The sequence below is a fragment of the Heteronotia binoei genome, chromosome 17 (genome assembly GCF_032191835.1).
Source record: "Heteronotia binoei isolate CCM8104 ecotype False Entrance Well chromosome 17, APGP_CSIRO_Hbin_v1, whole genome shotgun sequence".
NCBI lineage: Eukaryota > Metazoa > Chordata > Lepidosauria > Squamata > Gekkonidae > Heteronotia > Heteronotia binoei.
In genome coordinates this window covers 25,806,306-25,812,305 of record NC_083239.1, presented here as the reverse complement: position 1 = coordinate 25,812,305, position 6,000 = coordinate 25,806,306, and positions in this window count along the sequence as shown.

The following is a 6,000-nucleotide window of genomic DNA, read 5'->3' as shown; positions in this document are numbered from 1 at the left end:
TGAAGAGTTAGACCCAGGACTCTGAGATGATTTCTACCAATGAGCCCCAAATCTTTTCCCTCTGGGAGCCCCAAATCTTTTCCCTCTCTGTCAATGGATCCCAAAGAAAACAAAGGGTTTTGTATCTAAATCAAACTTGCTTAACATAAGAGCAACATAGAATAAACATCAGATGTTTGAGAGCTATGAGACATGAATATCAGATGTTTGAGAACCACAGGACTGGATCAAAGGAAGGAAGGCAAATAGATGGGTGGAGAGGGAGGGAGAGGTGGAAGAAGAAGAAGAAGAAGAAGAAGAAGAAGAAGAAGAAGAAGAAGAAGAAGAAGAAGAAGAAGAAGAAGACGACGACGACATTGGATTTATATTCTGCCTTCCACTCAAGAGTCTCAGAGCAGCTCACAATCTCCTTTATCTCCCTCCCCCACAACAGACACCCTGTGAGATGGGTGGGGCTGAGAGGACTCTCACAGCAGCTGCCCTTTCAAGGACCACCTCTGCCAGAGCTATGGCTGACCCAAGGCCATTCCAGCAGGTGCAAGTGGAGGAGTGGGGAATCAAACCTGGTTCTCCCAGATAAGAGTCCGCACACTTAATCACTACACCAAACTGGCTTTGGTGACTTTAACTTTAAATGTATTCTCCAAGCCACCGGCTGGCTTGGCTTGGAGAAGTGATTTAAAGAGAGAAATACTTTCTTTAAGCCAGCTGATGAGACAGTGGGAGCTTCAAGAGACACACAATATGTGTGAAAGAGTCACATGTGGCTCCTGAGCCACAGTTTGGCCCTGATCTAGCTTATAGCATTATGATTCCTATCATGGTTTGTATCAGCTTTGTTACAAGGGAATTTCACTGAAAGTAAAGAAACTTTAGGTTCTGAATTATAGTTCATATCAAAATTCACATTGTGCTTCATATGCTCATATCATGCATTTGTTTATGTAATAAAATATTTATACCCCACTTTTTCCTCATGACTCAAGGCAATTTACAAATTCCCTTCAAAATGTAAATGTACAAAATACAATAAACCATTACCCTCAACCCCCAAGAGTATGCCTGCATCTAAAACTCCATGAGAATTCCTCACATATAAAATGGCCTTACAGATGGTATTCTACTCACCTGATCAGGGAGTCCTTTCCTCAAGGTGAAAGCTACTATAGAAAAGGAATGAGTTCCAGTAGATGCCAAGCTAGGCAGAGGAACAACTATAAGGTGGCAACCAGAAAACCATAATTGGCACACTGAGATATATGAGGGTGGGAAAGCTGTTCACATATGCGGGTCCAAGGACATAAATTTCTTTATATAATGTATTGTGCTTGTATATCATGTATAATTGGATTTATATCAAATGCTCATATCATGATCCACATATAAGGTTCATCTCATGGCTTATACGCTGCACTTTTGCAGAGTGAAATGTTGTATGAGAGTGGGAGATAAACTGTAATGAATGAGCAAGCTGCGGCTTAGATAAAGCTTACAGCGAAACAGGGAAATAGACCAGTTTTGCCTGTCAGCTCGGTGTTTTTGTGGGTGCTGTGTGGTGTTCCAGGTTTTTCACCCACAGTTACCCTTTCTGTATGGAGGCTGTAGAGAATGGAAATTCCACATTTATTTGCTGATGCAAGTTATATGGATTGAATAAATGGAGACATTTTTCTAAAGAAATATTTATTGAGCTGTACATTTTTAAGTGTTCATTTTCGCTTCAGGAGTCTGCTTCACACAGTGCTTTTGCTTGTTCCTCAACCCCCAGATGGGGGCAGGGGATTCCCCACTTTGGAGCCCCTCCCCTCACTTCAGGGTCATCAGAAAGTGGGGGGGATGTCTTCTGGGCATTCCATTATTCCCTATGGACACCGATTCCCATAGGGTATAATGGAGAATTGATCCACAGTTATCTGGGGCTCAGGGGGGGCTGATTTTTGAGGTAAAGCCACCAAATTTACCACATACCATCAAATGCATCTTCTCAAAACTCCCTCCAAGTTTCAAAAGGATTGGCCCAAGGGATCAAATTTTATAAGCCCCAAAAGAAGGTTCCCCTATCCTTCATTATTTCCAGTGGAGGAAAGGCATTTAAAAGGAGTGTGGTCCCTTTAAATGTGATAGCCAGAACTCCCTTTGGAGTTCAATTATGCTTGTCACAACCTTGCTCTTGGCTCCAGCCCCAAAGTCTCCTGGCTCCACCCCCAATGTCTCCAGATATTTCTTGAATTGGACTTGGCAATCCTACCAGCAGATGTTGATCTGACGAACACAAAGCTCTTAAAGAGACACATTGGAAGTGACGGTCCTGTAGATATGTTGGTCCCAGACCACACAGGGCCTTAAAGGTTAATACTATATCCTTGAACTTGATATGGTACTCAACTCAGAGGCAGTACAGCTGATGGAGCACTGGTTGTGTATCAGCTCTTAAAGGTGTCCCGGTAAGGACACACACTGCTGCATTTTGGAGCAGCTGAAATTTCTGGGTCAATCTCAAGAGCAGCCCTGCACAATAAGTCCAGTCTGGAGGTGATCGTTGCATGGATCACTATGGCTAAGTCAGGAGAAGAGAGGTAGGGAATAGAGTTCCTAGCCTCCCACTGGGGGCAGGGGTTCCTCTGGTTTGGGGGCCTCCAACCCACTGTCATGGAGCTGGCTGGCAGGGAGATCCCCACCCCCAAAAAAGTTCAATTGACACCCAATGTGCCCAGGCAGGTCATGTGTAGGACATTCTAGCATTTGGGTAAAAACTCTATGGCACCACAGAGTTTTTTACCCAAATAATAGAGCATCCCATGTGTGACATGCCCAGTGCAATGATGTAACTTCCAGGTGATGTCAATGTGCCGCATGCAAGAGGCTTCCCCCACCGACAACCAGGTAAGACCTGGTAACCCTAATAGGGAACCAGTTGCCTGACCAGCCAAAGATGGTAGATCTTTTGTATTGGCTTTATATCAAGTAAACCCTGCTCAAAGTAAAGAGACTTAATGCAGTGTGTGACACAGCAACACAGTTGACCCTTCTTTGGCAAGTTACACTTCACCACAAGATGAGGTCTCCGCCGCAGACATTTCTATAGCATGGACAACACCATAGGGGGGGAATTAATCAGAACTGTCAAGAGGCAATGTGTAGCTATCGATTTTCCTTTTAAAAGACTTTATGTAATATGATCTGAATACAGATTTAATCCGCTCAATATTTATTATTATCCCCCCATACACCTTGCACTATGAGTGCATTGATAAATGGACAGGAAGGCTGTCTAGATCAAAGCATTTTATGAATATTAAGTGCATCACTCAATGTCCTCTCTGGAGATTGTTTTAATTATTATCTACACTTAATGAAGGAATGCTAGACAAGGACACAGAGTCAAAAATGGAGGCCACGATCCAGCAAGAGAGATCCATGAAGATGGAGGTTTAGATGCACCAGCTACTGCAGTGGTCCCTGACATGGTGCCCACCAAGTGTTTTTAGAAAATGGGTGGGGCCAGGTAGGGCTTTTGCACAGCAGGGCTTTTGATTGGCCACTGAAGATCTGACTGGTGGTACAAATAAAAATAATGTTGTTTCAGGAGTAGCTTCCATCAGTGTCGGTTATATTCGTTCTCACTCCTCTTCCCCAGTATAATTTTTTAACAATTACCACCTCCTCTCTCTTGCAATTGGGCTTCCACTGTGTGGTTGGCCCCACCTCCTGCAGCAGCCATTTTGTGATTGCACGCACCACTCTGTGTCAGAATTCCAAAAGTGCCCACAGTTTCAAAAAGGTTGGGGACCCCTGAACTAATGCATTTGAGGTGTTCTATGAAATAGCCAGATGTTCCCTTCTTCATCCAAGCCAACTATTTTGTTATGCCACTTGAGTTGTTTTTGCTATTGATTTTGAAGAATGTGTGTGTGTATACATAAATTTAATCTTAACTGCTGTACGCAAATTTTGAGACAATAAAGGCTGAGTGCGAGTGTACTAAGCACCAGCAAGTTCCCACTGTGAAAAGTCACTCACTGTTGTTGTAGTACATGTGGAAAGGGGCCATGGCTCAGTGGCAGAGCAGATCATGTACATGTGCAGGGTTCTAGGTTCAGTCTGCAGCATCACCAGTTTGAATATCTGGATGAAGATGTTGGGAAAGACCATTTCCTGCTGAGATCTCAGGGAGCAGCTGGACCTTCTGGGGCTATGGTTTGCTGGTGGAACACCTGCTTTCCAAGCAGAAGGTCCCAGGTTCATACCCCAGCCTCTCTAGTTAAGAGGCTCACATAACAGGTGAGGTGAGTGACCTTCACCTTAGTGGAACAACAGTCTGATGCAATATAAGGCAAGCTCATGTGTTCACACATACAATCTACTGACTAGTGGAACACTCTCTCTCTTTTTCCTGCTTGAAGATAAATCAGATTTGCCCAGTGTTAATTGGCTGGCACTATCATCCATCCTAAGAGCCCCATGCCTCAGAGTGGTAAGCTGCAGTACTGCAGTCCAAGCTCTGCTCATGGCTTGAGTTTGATCCCAGCAGAAGCTGGGTTCAGGTGGCTGGATAAAGGTTGACTCAGCCTTCCATCCTTCCAAGGTCAGTAAATGAGTATCCAGCTTGCTGGGGGGGAAAGTGTAGCTGATAGGGGAAGGCAATGGCAAATCACCCCATAAAAGTCTGCCAAGAAAACATTGTGATGTGACATCACCCCTTGAGTCAGTAATGACTGGGTGCTTGCACAGGGGACTATATTTACCTATCATCAATCCTAAAGCAAGTCCCCCCTTTCTCAGAGCAGTATTGTGCACTGTACTAACTGGCTGGCTGATATGTCAGTCATATGGCTGGCCCTGCCCCTTTCCTGTGGTTTCTAAAGTACAGTATGTGCGTGCATACTTAATTATATCTTTATGTATTATTTGGAGAGTGGGCAGATATATAGAAGTTGTCAAACAAACTTTTAATCTGATCGCTATCCGCACTGCCTTGCCACCCCTCCCTCTGTGTTTCCATCAGCTTTCACTTCAATCAGCTTTCTCTTCAGGGGCCTGAGCTAAAGCAGGAGCAAAGGGCAGGAGAAGCTGAGCTCACCTGGCAGCCAGAGGATCAATTTGCCTTGCTAAACTTAATTGTTCCACTCCAGCAAGGGAGACCTGCATGCATAAATGGGCTTAGATGTGCACAGATGAAGGAAGAGATAAATACCTGGGGGAGGGGGGCATTAGCATCCGCATGGTCATCTGCACGTGTATTAAAGAACTGGATGTATCTTTTCATGCAAGCAGAATCAGGCATTCTCATACTGTGTATGGCTTAGGGGAGGGGCTGTGGCTCCCAGGTTCAATCCAGTTAAAAGGACCAGGCAGGAGGTGATGGCAGGCCTCGTTTTGGGCAGGAGCTCATAGAAGTGAAGCACGGGAACCTCTAAATTTTATTGTGCTCTTTCTTACTCCTCTCCCAAAAAGAAAATTGCTTCTGGGCTCCATTGTTCAATCCCCCTGTGAGAATTTTGCTGAACTCTAAGATTTGACAAACTTTCTAATATTTTCTCTCACAAAAAAAATGGGGAAATAACCTAAACATCTAAAGCAGACAGATGGAAATCTTCACCAGGCCACTGTGGCCACATAGGAGAAAGTCATTTAAAATGTGTGATGGGAGTAAGGTTTGATTATGGCAATTATAATTCACGAAGCATTAGCACACCTTCCAGTGATGTCATATGCAAATGAGCTCTAGCTCCTCTTTTTCTACAAAATGACCCCTGGTGACGGGAAAGATCTCTGCCTGCTGTAGGCAATATTGACCTTGCTAGGCCAAAGTTCATGAGTGTTCCTATGTGTGTTTGAGTTTCATTGTGTCTGACTAAGCTGTAGACAGCGGCTTTAAGCATTTAATTTAATTGGTTTATTAAGCAGCCTGATTAGCCCAAACCAGCCTGAATTTGTGAGGTTTCGGAAGTTAAGCAAGGGTTGGCCATGGTTAGTACTTGGATAGGAGACCTCCAACAA